This window comes from Hemiscyllium ocellatum, chromosome 4, assembly GCF_020745735.1.
Source record: "Hemiscyllium ocellatum isolate sHemOce1 chromosome 4, sHemOce1.pat.X.cur, whole genome shotgun sequence".
NCBI lineage: Eukaryota > Metazoa > Chordata > Chondrichthyes > Orectolobiformes > Hemiscylliidae > Hemiscyllium > Hemiscyllium ocellatum.
The window spans coordinates 116,840,893-116,861,156 of NC_083404.1; the positions used below are offsets into that span (position 1 = coordinate 116,840,893).

The window sequence follows — 20,264 nt, forward strand, 5'->3', positions numbered from 1 at the left end:
CAAGGTAAATGATCAAGGTCTATAGCAGAAGGGCAAGCTAAAGTATGTTACAGTCTATATTAATAGCTAAAACCTAAAAGGAATGTTACAGTGAAAACCTTCTGGTTACCATTTAGCAATTGCTAGAAATCATTAGCAATGTTTTTTAAAAATGTTTTGTCACCAGCCAGTGTGTGGTGTTTTCTAGCTTCCTTTAAATGATTAAGTGAAGGACATTCTAGTGGGTAAAATTTACATCAGTGGGCCATAAGTAGCCCTTGAACATTTGCAGTTCAGCTCAAGATACATAAGCAACACTTGCGTTTATGGTAATTTCTTCCAAGCACAGCAAATGTCGGAAAATTGGGCCATAAGCCATAGGTAATGTGCCACAATGTTTTAACATTCTCATCCATATCGAGTGGTAGTGTCTTCACGCACCTCAAATTAAAAGCAAGGGAAGCAAAGGTCTCTAAAGCATGATTTATAGCTCCTAGAATTGGGCTTTCAACATTTTTGAAGTGCAGTGTGTTTGGCTCTGCAGCTCTGAAGAGATTAGCTTCCCTTTCCTATGCTGTTTTCCCTGTCTCCTGATGATTACTGTAGGGGATGCATTGGTAGATTTTTATCGACATTTATAGACATTTATTATTGCAGTTTTTATTTCAATCACGTTGAAATCTTTCCTTTCTGTCTGAAAGAAGTATTCTTTCTCTATTATCTGAATAACCAGAAGTGGGCTATCTCTGACACACTGACAGGATTTCAGCACAACTGGAGTGGATGCAGGAAAACAGGATTCAAGAAAAGGAGCTTTTCCAATTCTACCTTTCATAAAAGCAGCCTGAATCACAAAGCGACTTAGAACAGAGTGCAGACCACAGTGGGCTACCAGTCAAAATTAATTTAAAAGTGAAGCATTTCTTGCTCCTGCGATACACTACAGCCAATACTGTAACAGGTTGACAGGTGATGAGAAATTTTGTCAGTTGTTGGAGAAAGAAAATTATGCAGACAGTTGAAGCAGTGGAAGATGCAGGACTGTGGGGAGAAATCATGGCTCTGTGAGTCTGCTCCCAAAAACAAAGCATGTGACACAACCGGCCTCCTCCTGTACATAAATTTAGATAGTTCTAAGGCAGATCAACAGACAGCTGATCTGCACTGATCTTATTTCCCATTGGGGTAAAAACAATGACTGCAGATGCTGGAAACCAGATTCTGGATTAGTGGTGCTGGAAGAGCACAGCAGTTCAGGCAGCATCCGAGGAGCAGTAAAATCGACATTTCGGGCAAAAGCCCCTCTTGCACAACTCTTGAAACACCTATCCAACAATGTTTAGAGGCAATTGTCTCCACAGGCTCCAAATCAGCAGAGAGACAATTACAGAACCCAACCATATGCTATGCCGTCTGTAGTCAACCTGGCAGTTCCATCAATGGCACTGCAGGCCTCAATATTTTTGGCTCCAGCTCATTTCAGCCGAGTATTACACCATCAGCCTATAATGCAGCTAACAAGAAGTGAAGCAACGGTTATAATCACAGCACTTTTATCTCATTTTGTCGTTGAAAAGAAGCATGACCCTGCTTGCCAATATGACTCCTGTGTAGAAGAACTGATGCCACTCTTGTGATCATCTGTCCAGCAGATTCCTGCTCTTTAATTTTTGCCAACATGTCGTGTTTGCCCTGGCACTTCAACTTCACTGAATCCATTCTCTCTGGTGGGTGTGACTGTGTTGGCATTGGTGTATGTTTGTGAAACACAGGACCTTTTGTAGCATTGTGTTGCTGTGATTGAAGGGAGATGATAGGAAATCACTTTTCCAAACTTAGAACAAACATAAAGGAGCAGGTGCTTCAAGGCACAACTTCATGCAAGTCTCATGTTGGAAAATTCTACCCGCAGGGAGCAAGAGCACATATGCATGTGTGTGTCTGTGAATGTAAATTCTAGCTTTCAAGGGAAGGGGCTGCAGGTGACTGAGCAAAATCACACAGGCCTCAACTGTTACACAGCAAAGGTTAACCATATTTAAACAGAAGTAGAAGTCCACACATTTAAGTGAGAGCTTCATTTGTTTGCAAACGTACATTAAACTCATTAAATTAGATTACTTAGTATGGAAACAGGCCCTTCGGTCCAACAAGTCCACACCAATCCTCCGAAGAGAAACCCACCCAGACCCATTCCCCTAACACTACAGGAAATTTAGCTTGGCCAATTCACCTAAACCTGCACATTTTTGGGCTGTGGGAGGAAACCGGAGCACCCGGAGGAAACCCACGCAGACACAGGGAGAATATGCAAACTCCACACAGACAGTTGCCTGAGGTGGGAATTGAACCTGGGTCTCTGGCGCAGTGAGGCAGCAGTGCTAACCACTGTGCCACCGTGCCGTGCCTTACAGATTACAAGCTCTCCATATTTATTCAACTAATTCAAACCCAATTTACTCTTAACTAATATATACCATTCCCTTATACCATTTGTATCTCAGGCCCTCCTTCAAATTATATTAGATGACAACATCAGCTTCCACCAAACCACTCCTTGTTTCTCCTCCTACTCTCTTCCCATCGAGTTAGTAGCATCCACCTTTTACTTTCTTTCAACATTTTGGTTTTTTTTTTGGGATTCTGTGCAGATATTTCAGAGGCCAGAATCTCATCACCAAGTCACTCTATATTGACACGTGCAGCTCAGAATCAGTCCCCTGCAGTCAGGAGACTCTCTGAATCTCCTGCTTGTATCTGTCAGCCAGGGCTCCCTGATTGGGGTTGTTAACCTGGGTCAATCAAGGATTTATGTCAATGACCTCTACATGGTTCCAATCACAACACATTGTCTACTAGCTAGATTTTCTGTGGTTAGTTCTGAAAGAAGGAGAACTTTACATTACAAATTCATTCTAACTAATCAAGGAGTAAGTTGATGCTTAAAAGTTGTTACTCTGTGTGATTTTGTACTAGTTTTTGGCAGATCCAGCTCATGATAATCGTAAATGAAAACCTAGTCCTGTATGCTTAAATGTTGGTATCTTTTGCTTAAACATGGTCTTTGAGGTTTGGAGAGGTTTTCGTTTTAGTGCCATTACCTCACTGTTATGTCACTGAGATCAACAAGATGTGTTACAAAGATATATATGAAAAACTTGAAATAAAATTCATATACACTTCATCTGCTGCAAGGCAAACATTAAGTGACCATGAGGGCATCAGATTGCACATTCACTTCAGGTTTTTTGGGACAGCATATATTTGATGGACCGAACAACCTTCCCACATTTGAGGTTATTAAGCACTGTTTTATTATGATACAAAGTGCACAATTCAATCTTTTTTTCTCAAAGTTCACTTTGGTAAATCAGTAAAGTGTAAGATGCCTGGTGGAAACTAGGAAATACACTAAAATGACCTGCACTTTGTTGTCCTGCTGAATCCTGCCTGTGTTGACTTTATCAATAGTTCTACACAGAGTTAAGAGACCTACTATAAAAAGCAGAAGCATCTTTATAAACGAGATCAAATGAATTCTCTGCATTCTAGTTGAGAGTTTAAAGTCTGTTCTGAGAAAGGACCCCAGTGTGATATACTACTAAATGAAAGCCTGTCAGAAGAGAATCAGGATGTGAACATTCTGACTTACTTATCTGGTTTCGTGTGTATTCTTTACCTTTTTACCACAGTACTGGCGGCCCTGCTTTTTGACACCTTGACCATAGATTTTTTGAATCAACAGAAAATGCTGGAGAAACTCAGGTCTGGTATCAGCTGTGGCAAGAGAAATTGAGTTAACAAAGTCCAATAACTATCCTTTTGGAATGGAAAATGTTTCTCTCTCCACAGGTGCTACCAGATCTGCTATGTTTCTCTGCATTTTTAAACTTTATTTGATTTCCAGCATTTGTGGTATTTTGTTTATATTAGATTCAGGAGATCTTTCTATCTCCCTTTTGGATTTTAACTGTACTTGACACTGAGGTTTTTGACCAAGGTTTTGGTTATCCATCCTAAACACTCCTTTTTGGCTCAGCTTTTGTATTTCTCTTGACTTCACTGAGCAACTGGTGATAGTGTTCTATGTCAATAATGTCATATTAATATTGTGTGTGTGGTTACTGTTCTTACTAAGGTAGCTCCATGAATTATCTAAGAACCGGGTAATGATTTCTAAAAGACTAATATTAGTGGTCACAAAATGTGGCAAAAATCTCTGACTCAGACCCAAATAATATTTTTATTCTTGTTCAATTCAATTCTCTCCATTTAAAAAAAAATGCTACAAAAGCTTTTCAACTGTTTTCTATTCCTCTGACCAGAGCAGTCTACATTCCCCAGTTTAGGCCTCTAGTAGTTCTACTGCAGTGATCACTGGGTAGACCTTCTAGAAGCAAACTTACTCTCCAGTAAGAATTACCAAATAATTGTGCAGCATTTTACCTAAGGAGATTAAATAACTAGTATGCACGTCATGATGAGTTAGATCATTCTTTTATAAAGAAAATAAACCTGAGAGATTGCATGAACAATGAGATGTTTTCAGAACAGGGATTTATTACTAAGGTCAGCAACCCTGGACCCAGTGCTTCTCAACCATAGCTAACCACCTTCACTCTATCCTCCCACCCCAGCAATTCTTTTCCACTTGAGAAAAAAATGTTAATTACCTTTGGGTACCCATTCATAATGTCCGCTCCAATGACTTTCCCTGATAACTTATTCCACAGTGCCATTATGCTTTGAGTAAAAAAAGTTCCACCTGAATGCATTCGTTCTCAGTTCAAATTTGTTTCCTTGATACTTTGGATACTTTGCTATTTGTAATCTTGAAAGGTTTGATCAGGTCAAGTCAGGAGTTATTTTAAAATCAAAATAAGCCTTGGTGACATTTTCTTGATATGATCAATTGTTATCATGGAAGAAAAAAGAGCAAATTATTCATTATAAATCAGTTATATTGTTCTCTTTTTCCTTTATTTTCTCAAGGTGTCAATTCACAAATATACAGTTACTTGCATTGGCATTTTGAATGACAAAAAAATACCTTGAGGCATATCTATCTACTTTCCAAAGAAAAAAAACAATAACTCAGGATCATCTATTAACTGCCTCTTTATTGACAAGCAGCCATTAATACCACCTTACAATAATCAACTATTAATCACCCCTTGTTGCTTGTACCTTCAACTCCAAAAATGTACAAAGAACTTGGATCTTTGACACCTTTCATTCAGCTGCATATGCTGATTTACCTCAATGCCCCCTGTGCACTGCTCACTTACTCTTAGTCATCAAGCCAGTTCTCACTCAAGCTCCTTTCCACTGTTCCCTTAAATCCATTAGACCAATTTCCTCCTCCATTGATCTCAATACAACAAAACTGTTGAGAACTTAATGAGCTTATAGGCTCCTGAATGTTATAATTGACCCTTCTCAGGATTCCTTTTTAAAACTGGTATTGTCACTAATTCTTCATCTTTTTTTTGTTTCATGTAAGCTGCTATCCCACTTCCAAACTTTCCTCTGCACCATTTGACTTCTATCCTTATTAGAAACTTGTTCAAAAAAAGAGAGGTGAGGTGAAATAAGAGTGATTTGCCTCAACATCAGTGCAACATTTCACTGAGTATGTGAAAGAGGCCCTCGAACAAAGAAACCTCTCTACTGATTGGAATCAGTAGAACAAAATGAAGATGTTTGAGGTTGTTGGAAGTCACTAACATGAGCCTCAGGGATTACTGCAAGAGTTCCTCAGGACAGTATTCTTGGCTTGACCATCCTCAGTGGCTTCATCCATCATAAGATCAGAAGTGAATGTTCGTTGATGACTGTACCATATCCAGTACACTTCACGATTTCTCATCGTGAAACAATCCATGTCCATATACAACAAAACCTATACAACATCAAGTCTTGGGCTGACAAGTGGCAAGTAACACTTGTGCACCAGAATCAAACTCCACAACATCCAAGACAAAGCAGCTCACTTAATTGGTACCTCATTTACCACCTTTTAACATTAACTCCCTTCCATCATGTAAGCATATTGGTAGTAGTGAATACCATCTACGAGATGCACTGGAGGAATTCACAACGATACCTTCCAAACATACAACCTCTACCACTTAGAAGGACAAGGACAGAATTGGCATGGGAGCCCAATTCCTGCAAGTTCCCCTCCAAGGCATACAGCACCCTGACTCAGACCTGTATTACCATTCTGTCACTTTATTGGATCTCTGCTAATTACTAAGCATCTTCCTACACCTCAAGACTGCAGCAGGTCAAGAAGGTAGCTCACCCTTGAGTGCGATTTAAGGATGAGCAAATATTCACATCTCAATTCTAAAGAAACAAATCCTTGACCATGTTGTCAATTCTTCAACTCATACCATTGTCTCTATCTTGTTTTTGTCCTTCTCTTGGAATCAAAATAGCCTTAGGAAAAATCTAAATGACACGACATCAGTGCATTTTCCTTCTACTTCTACTTCTGCATCCTTTGACACCGTTAACTATAACTTTTTCCTTAGAGCCTTTTATCTCAGTGTTTGCTCTCACCAGCACTTTCTGAGGTGATGGCCTCTACACAGCATTGGTCTATAACAGAAATGAGTATAAGTTGATTTTTGTAGCCTCACTTGTGTGGTAGAAATCTGCAATTGAGTCATAAAGTGCTGAAAATCAAAAGCTAGTTGGTGAGCATTGCAAAGAAAGTTCATGTTTCAGCAGAGCTGCCGGATCTTTCATCAGTTCAACATCTTTAGTTCTCTAAGGGTTTAGTTATTATCCTTTCATGGGGCATGTGTGCTCTGGCAACATTAGTATTTGTCCATTCGTGATTCCATTTGAACTGAATGGTTTTCTACAACATATCAGAAGACAAATTAAGAGTTAACTAAATTGCTGTAGGTCTAGAGTCACATGTGGGTCTCACCTAGTTAAAAAAAAAGCAGCTTATCTTCATGGGGAACCAGATGAGTTTTAACGATGACTATTGGCAGTTTCATGGTTATCATCACTAAATCTAGCTTTTATTTCCAGACTTATTCATTACAGCATTAGTCTTCTGAATTACTAATTCCCTGACATATCACTACTCCATTGCCTTCCCTATTCTTCATATTGTTACATTTCATGTCAGCCGTTTCCTCTGCATAGTTCGAAGATTTTGCTTCCAAGAATACTTTCTGTTTACTTTTGACAAAGGCTGAGGTAGCGAGGCCAAGAAAGTTAGAATGATCTATAGATGTTTGACAAGCTCAGAGTTGGATAGATTATCTTGTAGCTTTTATGACTGGTTTTTATGGATTTCTGCACTTTAAAAGAATACCTCTGAGAAGTGCTCTGACATGAGCAGTCAACCTCAGATTTTATCATGATTTTTTTTAAAAAACATTTGAATCGTTTACTTTGCTCTGATCAAACTTTTTTCTCCAAGTCCCCATACAAACATTGGGCTGGATTTAGGCATATATCCTGCCTCTCCACAGAAAAGCCAATTGTGAGCCAGCTGACTTAGCTCCTGGCTACCATACAGCACAAAAAGCAGCATTAATTGTCTCAGGAGAAAGTTGGAAAACATGGTGGGCTGAAAGCTCTGTAGTCTCAACAGCGCCAGGATCAAGTGGTGGCCACAGCTGAACTACAAGCAGTCCCCGAGAAGAACAACATTGGAGCTCCAGTTGTGGGTCACACGGGGTGAACCCAGCGAGAGATGGTCAGGAGTGTGGAGAATGGGGTTAGAGAGGCTGCTAAACTTTGATTTTGAGATGGTGGAGTGATCCCTCCAATTTTAAAAGGCTATGTCTTTCCTCCATGACAATTGGCTGCTCAACGTAACTAACAGGTTATCTACCTTGCTTCCATTCACCCTGTCCCACACACACACAAAAAAAGGAGCGGCAAAATGAACCTGTCTTTATTTAAAAGGGGAAAGATTACCTAAGGCTATGGAACTGAGTAATGTGGGAGTCCTTGTCCCTAAAAACAAAACTAGCATTCAATGGGAAAGGCAAATAAGATGCTGGCTATCATTTTAAAGGGAATATAAAAGTAGGGAGGCTTTGCTAAAACTACACAAGGCACTACGCAGACTACAGCTGGAATACTATGAACAGGTTTGGGCCCCTTAGCAAAGATATACTGGCTTTGGAGGCAGACCAGAGAAAGTTGACTAGTTTGATACCAAGTGTGGAGTAATTGCCTTATATGGGTGGGGTTGAGTAGGTTGAGCTTGCACTCACTGGAATTTAGAAGAATGAGAGGCAATCTTATTGGAATGTGCAGGAGTCTTAAGGTGATTTGGCAGGATAGTTGAGGAATGGTTGTTTCTTCTTGTGGGAGTGTTTAGGCCCAGAGGGCATAATCTCAGAATAAGGGGTCCCCTTACTCCAAATCAAAGAGAGATAAGGAATTTCTTCTGAGGGTAGTGAATCTATGGAATTCTTTACCACAGAGGACTGTTGAGGCAGAAGTCATTAAACATGTTTAACGCTGAGGCAGATTTTTTTTAAAATCAGGGAATCAAGGGTTATTGCAGAAAAGGTGGGAAAGTGGAGAAGGTGGTTGTCAGGTCAGCCATGATTTCATTCAATAATTTCATATGATGGGCTGAATGGCCTACCTTTGCTCCTATGTCTTCTGGTCTTTAGTGGTCATGAAGGCCCTCAGTGGAGTTAAGGGTTGTCTGATAGCATTTCTGCTGACTATAAAATCCAACATGAGTTGGGGGGTAAGAGGGAAGGTCACCACATTATTTCACACCTTCAGTTTCAGCAGCTTAAATTGTGAAGTCTAGCTCCATGATTCAATCAAAATATCATCATTTTTAAGCCATAAAAACAAATTGCTGAAAGTACTCAACAGGGTGCGCAACATCTATTAATGAAGAAAGAGTTAATGTTTCAGGTCTGTGGTCATTTAACTTGTACATTTTTGTAATGCATACTTTGGATAGCTGTTCCCAGTACTGACTGTGAATGTAGCAAATATTTATGCACTGAGGTTCGGTTCTAGGTTCAGCGTGAAAATTGGGACATTTCCCAACTCTGCAAACTCAACCTGGGAAATAGTGGTCCTGAATGTCAGATTTTCATGCTGGGGTGATGACATTCCCTAGCTGAAAATGTGTTGCTGAAAAAGCGCAGCAGGTCAGGCAGCATCCAAGGAACAGGAGAATCGACATTTCGGGCATAAGCCCTTCTTTCAGCTCTGTTCTCCAGCAACCCCAGAATGAGAGCACAGGCTGCCAATTGCAGAGGCAGGTTGTGAGAAAGGTTTCCCTCAGTGTTTAATGACAATAAAAAGAATGAATGAAGTAAGGAACATTTTCTTAGCTCTCAAACCCAACCTCCCAGCTCTCGTAGCACACTCTCTCTATGCTGTAGCTACATGAAACCATGATTCCTCACACCCTCCATGCCAACCTTGACCCTTGCCCAACCTTCATGACCTCTCATGCCCTCCATGTGTTGCACTGCTCATCCAGATCTGGGTGCCTCTGCCAAGTTACTATCAATTTATGGCCCCCATGTGGCAATTACTGAACATACAGCTGCAGTGACCACCATAGGTAGAACTCAGGACCAATGCAGAAACGAGACAAAATAATTTTCTATTCAATAAAGTTTGAAGCTTGTGCACAGAATTCAGCATATTGGAAAAAGAACACTATGCATAAAAACCCTTTTTACTCCCTTCACTTTCCTTCAACTAGATGTTGTTTTATAACAATAAACATTTAAAGCAACTACACAATTCCCTCAAACGGATTGCTGCCCCATTTCAAAAAGCCTATTACAATTTGTAGCTGTCAATCAAACTGACAAATTACAGGAACCCGACTATGTTAATGGATGGTTGTGAAACCAAAAGCATAACATCAGTCTAATTACGCAAATTCTCATAGATATGGCAACAGAATGAACGGGCAAGAAACTAAGACACATTTTCCAAATATTTATAGGTCAGAATTTTTAAATCTCTTGACAGCTCCCACTGACAAGTGATTTTGCAAGTCCTCTTGAATTTTCTCACTGCTCCTCTTTATAATGCCCTTTGACATTTTTGTCAGCTACACTTCAACAGGATTCTTTGACAGGACCCCTCAACAGTTTTGACAGGGTTTCTTGACAGGAGCTGCTGAAAATCCTGACAGTTCATTGTTGTCAGAATTGTTGCCAGTTCCAATGAACTTGACAGAAATTTTATAGTATATGTTGCCTACTTCAAAAAGAAGTTTTAGAGTGCATCTTTTCTCTCAAGGGTTACCCTGGCTATCTAAACAAGTCAACAAAGTTCTGACCTGCCCATACCAGAGGTAATCCGAATAAGCTGAGCAAACCAAGGGTATTGAATTCAGTGATGTTAGAACATAATTTAAATGGCCATCTGCCATTTTCACGCAAATGGTGAGACTCTGTTATGCGAAAATTCTGGTCTTTCGCTTATAGAGAACCAAGTTCAGAAGATATGGGCCAGAATGCTATTGACCTATAATCTACGTAGAAAGAACTAAGAATTCAACCAGCCTGCACCCCAAACCCCACAACTCTGAGCATGAAGATCCTTCTGTGTAAGATGATTAATTGATTTTGGTATATTCACCTCCACAATCTTGCCCAGACTTTAATCCGTGTCTTCTTTGTGAATGATTTACTGATATAAGTGGAACTTCACCTTCGTTTTGCTTGAATCTATATTGTTACTGTCCAACCAGTTTAATTATAAAGCAAGATTCCACACTGCCAAAACATGCTCTCAGATCAGAAGCCAAAAAGTAAAGGATCTGGAGCAGGTCAGATGTTCAAAGCAAAATGCCAGGAGTGTGAAGGCGAGAGATGAAGCATTGGGAGCAAACTGAACCAACCATAGAGAAAATCCGAAACATTAATATTAACTCCAAGTGAGGAGTGATAGAACCCAAGGCACTTAAAACAAACAGGTTTAAAAAATCAAGATACAATTGTTGTATATTTTGTATTTTTATCAACAGATCAATTGGTTCTAGAGATCTGAAATAAGGGATCATTAGCTTCAGGGAAAAGGGTACAACATAACAAAATTCATGAATATAAAAGGACTTGAATAACAAGTACCTGGTGTTTTCTTCCTCTCTAGATCAGGAACAAGTCTATTTTGTTAAATTTCAATTATATGGCTATAGAGAACATATGATCAAGGAAGAGGTGCACGCAATGCAGCCCCTCAAACCTGCACAGGTATCTCCATCAGTCGTATTCCCCCTCATGAGCATGTTACTAATGTGTGAATTGTTGAGCCGGTTCCACTATTAAGTATGATCATGCTGATCTCATCTTGGCCACAATTCTAAACTTCTGCCCGTTCTCCATAACTAATTCACCCATCACTAACTTGAAAATCTGTCCATCTCCTTTATTCAGTGGGTATAACTGAGTACTTCGGTACCTGTGAAATGCATATACTGGTTATATGTTGCCAGCCCCAGGGGGTTTCTCATGTCCTGACCCACACGTGTGCAGTGGGTGTTGTCAGCCTGAGGAAATTGGGCTACAATTTTTGCAGCTCAACCATTTTTTTTATTATAATGCATCTGTGATGACTGCTACATGGATAGTATGTCCTGGAGAGATCTCTTCTCAGCATAGAGTGTTACAGCAGAAAAACAGAGGGGCAGGTTAGTTATGCAGCAATCCGGAGTGTACCTTGTATTTTGACTAGCATTCAGTTGTGAATATTAACATGAGAGATACTTCCCCTGCCAGAGAAGAACAAATCCTATAGCTCACCTACACAGGGCTGTAGAAGTAACACAAATCAGAAGCATGGTTAAAAATGCAAGTTTTCGAATCACAAAATCACACACTAAGAACAGGCCCCTTGGCCCATCAAGTCTGCACTTCCAAATATTTCTTGGGATGCAAACGATGCTGATTCAGTCAGAATTTATTGTCCACCCCTAATTTCCATGGTAACGAGCTTACTAGCGACATTGCTACTGATGGAGTAGCATGCATCCAGAAAGTGAGTTCTGTCTCTGGCCGACTCCATTGTCAGATCTAAAATTACCATGGCTTTAAACTGAAGACAAAGAACAATTTCTGTAAGTCTGTTCTTCTTATCAGCTTGCTCTAAGTACAGAACTTGGAGACACAAAGCTCTGGAATGCTTTCACTAAAGACCTGAATTTCTGCCTAAGAAATGAATGGCAAGACGACAAAGTCTGAAAGAGCGAGGACCATCAGCACAAGGCTCGATAGCATGGACGCCGCTTTCGTTTTAATTTAGACAGGTAGGTCATAAGGACAACAAAAGAATCCCCAAGCAGGTCTTCTTTGGAGAATGGTCTCAGGGCAACGTCAAAGAGGACAGTATAAATGATATAATGACAGCCTTTTTGAAAAAAAAACTTTCCTACATTGCAGACTACTTCCCTTGGCAGAACATTAAAATTGCTTAACCATGTGGAGACAAGCATGAAATTTAGTTCACTCTGTCTGGACGACAAGCTACAGCAAACCCACAGCAGCCAATGAGTTTAAAGACAGGCCAGAGGTAGTACAGCAGTCTAAATTTTGTCAAGAACTAACAATGTCAAAATGATCTGGCCATTTTGCGGAATCCATGACAATCCTACATCGTATGCTTCAGTCACAAGAGGACCCACAAAAGACAGTTAAGTTACTTATAGCTTGGAAATACTTGAATAATGAGGAGTCTTCCAAAAGAGAGGGTTGGCAGGTTTTGGGGAGTCAGCAGGTCAGTTGCACACTGCAGGGCTCCCAGCCTCTGCCTTGTTCTGATAACCACAGTATTTATAAGGCTCACCCAGCTCACCCATTCCTGAAGAAGGGCTCATGCCTGAAACATCGATTCTTCTGCTCTTTGGATGCTGCCTGACAAGCTGCGCTTTTCCAGCAACACATTTTCAGCTCACCCAGTTCAGTACCAATAAACATCACCAGGAGATGGTTAGAATCCCTTGTTGATAGTGTTGAAACTGCTGTGAATTTTCATGTTTGGGCTTTTAAGTAACAAATGACAACCATGCTTTACAACGACCAGACCATGGCCTGTTTTTAGATATTTTCTGGTCAACCTGTTTAGAGATTATTACATACCTTTTTGAATAGGTGGAAATCTAACCTGGATCTCCTGATTGGGAGGTCAGGACTCCACCATTGTGTTGCAAGAGACCTGTAATGACTTGTTTGCATGCATATTCACTATTGGCATTTGTACAAACATTCAAGATAGAAACAGCAATGAGCCATTTGGACCCCTCTGGATAATCCATCACTGAATAACATAATTGCTGAACTAATTGTAATTTTAACTTTACATTCTCAACTAACTCAATAACCCAGGTACTAAGATAACATGGTAGCTCACAGCAACAGGAACCTGGGTTCAATTCCACCCTTAGGAGACTGTGTGGAGTTTATACATTCTCCCTGCGTCCGTCTCCAATGCTCATTCCAAAGATGTGCAAGGTAGGTGGATTAGCCATGGGAAATGCAAGCTTCTAAGGATGGGAAGGTGGGGGGAGTTTGGATGGGATTCTCTTCAGAGGGTTGATGTGGACTCGATGGATTGAATGGCTTACTTCCACACCAGGATTCTATGAACCCTTCAACCCCTTGAATACCAAGAATATACAAATATACATCCATGGAGCGAATGCTATTTGCGACTTTGAGTCATAGAGATGTACAGCACAGTAACAGACCCTTCAGTGCAACTTGTCCATGCCGACCAGATATCCTAAATTAATCTAGTCCCATTTGCCAGCACTTGTCCCATATCCCTCTAAACCCTTACTATTCATTTACCCATCCAAATGCCTTTTAAATGTTGCAATTATACCGGCCTCCACCACTTCCTTTGGCAGCTCATTCTATACATGCACAACTCTCGACATGAAAGCGTTGCCCCTTAGGTCCCTTTTAAATCTTTTCTCTCTCACCCTAAACCTATGCCTTCTAGTTCTGGACTCCCCCTCAGCCCTTAATTTAATAACCTCTATAAAGGTCACCCCTCAGCCTCCCACAGTCCAAGGAAAACCATCCTAGCCTATTCAGCCTCTCCATGTAGCTCAAATTCTCCAACCCTGGCAACATCCTTGTAAATCTTTTCTGAACCCTTTCAGGTTTCACTACATGCTTCTGATAGGAAGGAGACCAGGACTGCATACAATATTCCAACTGTGGCCTAACCAATGTCCTGTACAACTGCAACATGACCTCCCAACCCCTACACTCAATGCTCTGTCCAGTAAAGGAAAGCATACCAAATGTCTTCTTCACTATCCTATCTACCTGCAACTCCACTTTCAAGGAACTATGAACTTTCACTCCAAGGTCTTTGTTCAGCAACACTCCTTTGGACCTTACCATTAAGTGTACAAGTCCTGCTCTGATTTGCCTTTCCAAAATGCAGCACCTCACATTTATCTAAACTAAACTCCATCTGTCACTCCTCAGCCCATTAGTCCATCAGATCAAGATCCTGTTGTAATCTGAGGAAACCTTCTTTGCTATCCATTACACGTCCAATTTTGGTGTCATCTGCAAACTTACTAACTATACCTCCTATGTTCACATCCAATTGTTTCTATAAATGATTAAAAGCAGTGGACCCACTACTGATCCTTGTGGCACTCCACTGGTCACAGGCCTCCAATCTGAAAAGCAAACCTCCACTATCTCCCTTTGCCTTATACCTTCAAGCCAGTTCTGTATCTAACTGGCTAGTTCTCCCTGTATTCCATGAGATTTAACATTGCTAACCAGTCTCTCATGAGGAACCTCATCAAATGCCTTACTGAAGTCCACATAGATCACTTCCACCACTCTGCTCTCGTCAATCCTCTTTGTTACTTCTTCAAAAAAATCTAATCAGGTTTGAGAGGCATGATTTCCCATGCACAAAACCATGCTGACTATTACTAATCAGTCCTTGCCTTTCCAAATATATGTAACTCCTTCCCTCACGATTCCCTCCAACAACTTGCCCATCACCAATGTCCGCCTCACCAAACTATAGTTCTCTGGCTTTCCCTTACCACCTTTCTTAAACAGACACCATGTTAGCCAGTCTCCACTCTTCCGACACCTCACCTGTGACTATCAATAATACAAATATCTCAGCAAGAGGCCCAGCAATCACTTTGCTAGCTTCCCACAAAGTTCTCAGGTACACCTGCTCAGGTCTTGGGGATTTATTCACTTATTTGCATTTTAAGACATCCAACATATCCTCCTCTGGAATATGGACATTTTTTTTTCAAGGTGTCACCATCTTTTTACTCACATTCTATATCTTTCATGTCCTTCTCCACAGTTAACACTGATGCAAAATACTCATTTAGCACCTCCTGTGGTTGCACACATAGGCTGCCTTGCCGATCTTTGAGAGGCCCTATTCTCTCCCGAGTTACCCTTTCGTCCTTAATATATTTATAAAAGCATTTTTGGATTCTCTTTAATCCAAGTTGCCAAAGCTATCTCATATCCTCTTTTAACAGCCCAAACCTGAATGCTCATCAGAGTTTCATGTTTCAGAGAACTAACTGGCATTTCTGCCAAAATTAACTCCAGATTGGTACAGTTCCTCTCTCCTTCCCGGGCCAATCACATCTGACACAATTTCAAAGGTTCTAAAGGGGGTAGGATGAACCATGAGAGATTGTGCTTCACATCAATACCAACAACAGGTCAAAAGGGGGATGATATTCTGCAGGCAGCGTTTAGAGAGCTGGCGAAAACTGAATGAGTTCCAAAAGGTAGTACTTGCTGTGTTACTCTTGAGGCCACGCATTCATGATCACAGAACCAAGGGGACAATGCAGATAACATTTGGCTATTATAATGGTCCTTGGGTAATGAGGCCTACACAAACTTGAACTGTTGCACCTGCAAGGAATGGGCACCATTGTGGCCAAGAGGCACAGGATATCTGACAAGGGGATAGGAATCAAAGAATAGGTTCAGAAAGATGACCATTTATGTGCGAGTGAAAAGAGGAAGCAAAGACTAGAAAATGAACAAAATAATCAAAGGCTGGCTAGTCCAGTGAACAATGAATTGAAAGAACAAATGGCAACTTGGGTATTAATTTTTATCACAGCCACCCCATTCTCCAGCACTGGGATCTTCAAATACAGACAATGTCAAGCAGCTGAGATTTTGCCATTCATGTTACTTGAGTAGTGATTTGATAACAGTAACTGGAACAGGACTAAATTGACTAATTCTCTGCTCAAATGAGAAATAAATCAATATGTTTTCTCCTCCTAAAGGCACTGACTCTACACTGTGGTTCCACAAGCCTCAGCCTGTGTGTTCTTTGAATACAAGTAGTGCCAATCATTATTGTGGAACATCATCTGACATCCTCAAGTATGCACTTGCTGCCACAGTCTTTGGATACTGAGTAGGAGCCCTGCCTTGCCTAACTAATGGAGTAGTGAACTGAATGCAGCACCCTTATCAGCAACATAAGGTTAGTACTTAGCTGCAGCCGGGTAATTGAACCAAGCAGCTATCTGGCACATACCACAGCTACTCAATATAACTCAGTAGGCCAAATTCTTGTCTTGCAACGGAGATGCAAATCAAAGCATAAAATTGAATTGCGATTTCGTCAGTTCAGTTTTGCTCCTGTTGCTGTCACAGATTTCATGACAATAGTGACACTAATGACCAACCCTGAGCAATGAGACATTCTCTGTGTGGGAAGTTGCTGGCTCCAGAAATTAGAACTAAAGTGGCCATATGTTCCTTCAATTTATTTGCCTTGTTCACCAAAACTCTTGTTTTGAACCATCCAACATGAAGTTGTCAATTATTCTATTTATTTTCTTGTCTTTGTTTCCTCTTCTTTTCACTCGTTCAAATGTCCTGCTTTTTCCAATGTTGCTTTCTTCCTTTTGAGTATTTTCTCAAATTCTTGTCCTTGTGTCGGATGAGGTAACCTTGAGCAAACATATCATGTGCAAAGCTCCCCATGGCAACAGTGGTGAATTGAGTTTTCATTTGCTGGGGAGAGCAATTTTCCTCTGCCATTGTCATCCCACACCACTTCTGTACAGTAGGCTTGTTTTGAGATCATCACTGTGAGGTCCACAGGAAAATGATACTTCTTCTTGAGAATTCTTATGTGCAGGAGAGTTTTGGAAACCTTAAAATAAAAATGCACCACCCCAGAGAGTTTGTGATCATTGGGGAAATTATGCTGACGAGTTGTGAAATTGCTGAACTGTAAGTCTGCAATGCACTAGTCGCAGCAATTATAACTATTAGATGCTGCAATCTAAGATAGATGTGTTTTTAATTCAGTTTGATTCATAATAGGAATCTGTTCTACAAATGCAAGTTGACCCTTCTATTGCCCATCATTGCGTTAGTGTCGTCTCTCTCTAAAAATGTTTACTGATGGGAAAAGTGTCACAACATGTAGGAGATGGAGGGTAAGGTCTCGTTCGCCTCTGTTGCCAGGTTTTATGACAAATTTTTTTAAAACAACAAATTTAACTTTCTTTGAAAGTTGAAAAGAATATGTTACCTGTTCAATTCCACTAACAGGCACTCTGCTTTGAAATGGAACATTGGCCTACTCCTGTTCCTACGTTCATTCAGCCCATCATGATGTTCTACTCTCCATGATCATGGCTGATCCTCTATCTTAAAGTCAGACTACTTGACAATTTTAGTTTCTAGAAGTCTGTTTACTTATTAAATATATTCAGTGATTTCATCTTCACAGCCTTTTTTGGCAGAGAATTGTACAGGTTCACTACCATCTGAATGACAAATTGCTCCACATTCCGTCCAAAATGGCATATGACATACCCAGAGACTGTGAACGCTTGTTCTGGTCAAGGGGAAATATAACCCCTGCACCAGTCTGTCCAGCCCTGTCAGAATTTTGTATTTTTCAACAAGGTCCTTTCTCACTCTTCTAAGCTTGGCCTACCATTCCATGAATCAGTCCAATGAGCTTTTGCTGCACTCTATCTATGGGAAGCATATCTTTTTTCAGATCAGGAGACCAAAACTGCGCACAATACTCTGAATGTGGTCTTATTTAGGCCCTGTTCAACCACAGCAATACATCCTTGTTCCTGAAATGGAGGTTAACATGCCACTTGCCTTCCTAGCTGCTTGCTTACCTTCAACAACTGGTGTGCAGTTAACGAGATTCCTTTGCACATCAAACTTTCCAAATCTCTCACCATTTCAATAATACTCTGCCAGTCTGCTTATCTTACTGAAGTGAACAACTTCACATTTATCCATGCTGTACCTCATCTGCCATGCATCTGTACATTTAATTAACTTGTCAAAATTATCCTGTAGCCTCTTTAGCATCATCAGCAAACTTGTAAATATTCCATCAATCAAATTGTTGATATATATTGTGAACAGTTAGATCCAAGCACTGGTTCCTGTAGCACCCCATTCCACAAATGAACTATTTATTCCTTTTTGTTTTATGTCTGCTAACCAATTCACCTTCCCTGCTGGTACGTTACCACTGATCCCACGTGACTTGATTGTGCACCATACCCTGGGAATTTAATCAAAATCATTCGGAAAATCCGAACACACAACATCCATTGATTTTTTTTTCCTTTGTCTGCTCTGTTACTTATGTCCTCAAAATAAACTCGTATAGCTTTGTCAAACATGATTTGCATTTTGTAACTCCATGTCAATTTTGTGTAATATTGTTAGTATTTTCTAAGTGTCCTGTTCTAACAGACCCCAGCATTTTCCCTACTACTGACATTAGATTAACCAGTCAGTAATTCTGTTTCTTCTTGCTCTCCTTTTAGTGTCATTCCATTTTCCACCTTCCAAGTAGCCAGGATTGTTCCAGAATCCACAGAACTTTAGAGGACAAATGAGAAATCAGCTATTTCCACACCACTTCCTGTACTATCATGATCTGTACATTGAGGCCTTGGGGGTATATCAGCCCTCAGGCCTATTTTTTTTTCTCTCCTCTTTTTAAAAAAAACTAATACTAGATCCTTTCAATTTCTCCTTTCCAAAAGACCCCTGCTGCCCCAACACTTATGAGAAATTACTTGTGTCTTCTTCTGTGAATGGAGCTGGTTCATTGTTCTGTCATTTTCTTGATTTAATTCTCCTGTTTCAGACTGCAAAGGATCTACGTTTGTCTTCAAATCATTTTATTTTCATATAGTTACAGAAACTCTTGCAGTCTGTATGTATGTTTGCTGCAAATTTCCAATATTTTGTTGACTCCATATTAGTTTAAAGCAATATAGTTGGAATTGTTTTTTTAAAATAGTACATTCTGAATGCTTGGTTGGATTTCAAAAGCTTCCAGTCATTTCAGTTCAGCAGGCAGTGTAGTGATCTGAGAAATACCAGAACATTTTAATAGGCTGTAATACCAACAGGTAACTTTAATGTGGTCTCTTGTTTGTCTACAAGGCTAAATAGTCCCAAAAAATTCTATTTAAACTGGCATTTTCTTTTTCCTTTCTAGTATCAGTAACAATGTTTTTGAATTCAGGGTATTATTAAATTGTTAGAACATTGTTCTAATTATTTAAGATTGGTTCAATGATTTTAACATTCCTATTGATATTGCAAAAAATCCAAGGACTGCTCATATTTTATATACTGAGCAAAAAACTGAAGATTGCATGGAGATTTGAGGAGACTTGGGGGTGACATGGGCAACCTGAAGGGTTATGGATTGGCATAGATTGGCATAATGGCATGGCATAAAGGAATTAGAATGGCATGAAGGGGCATCTGGAGACAAGAGAATTGGATAGAGGGGTGGTGCGAATATGGGAGCTGGGCTGTTGTGTTGGACAACTGAGTACTACTTTCAAAGCAGCTCACCCCCCATACCCACCATCTCCTCAGACTTCAATGCTTGCAAAATATAACATAAATCTGATTCCTGAATGAAAAACAAAAACAGAAGTCCCAGGCAAAATGAGTAATGGTCAGTTGTCCATTCTGGAATGTATACAAATTAGGTTTTTCCAGGTGATTCCAGACTAGGATTTAGTCTAGGACTACAAATCCAATCTAGAATTTGTAACTGTGGCCTAGATATTTCAAGATAAGTTGACAGCGCCAAGAGTACAGGGGCACAAGAACGATCACTGTGGCTGAGTGGTTAGACTAGAGGTAAACCCAATACTCGGCCCCAGGACTCATTTCAGGGAGACAAGTGAATTGTGAAGAGCTGCTGGGAAACTTGCCCAGAAAGGGTCTTTAAACTCAAGACATCAGAACATAGAACAT

At 40.2% G+C, this 20,264-nt stretch overlaps 1 protein-coding gene across 1 annotated transcript in view; it reads right to left on the reverse strand.

The window, feature by feature from the left end:
- LOC132815497 (protein FAM135B-like) overlaps window positions 1–20,264 on the reverse strand; it is a 369,978-nt gene that overhangs the window by 22,601 nt on the left and 327,113 nt on the right. The gene's annotated exons all lie outside the window — the stretch shown is intronic.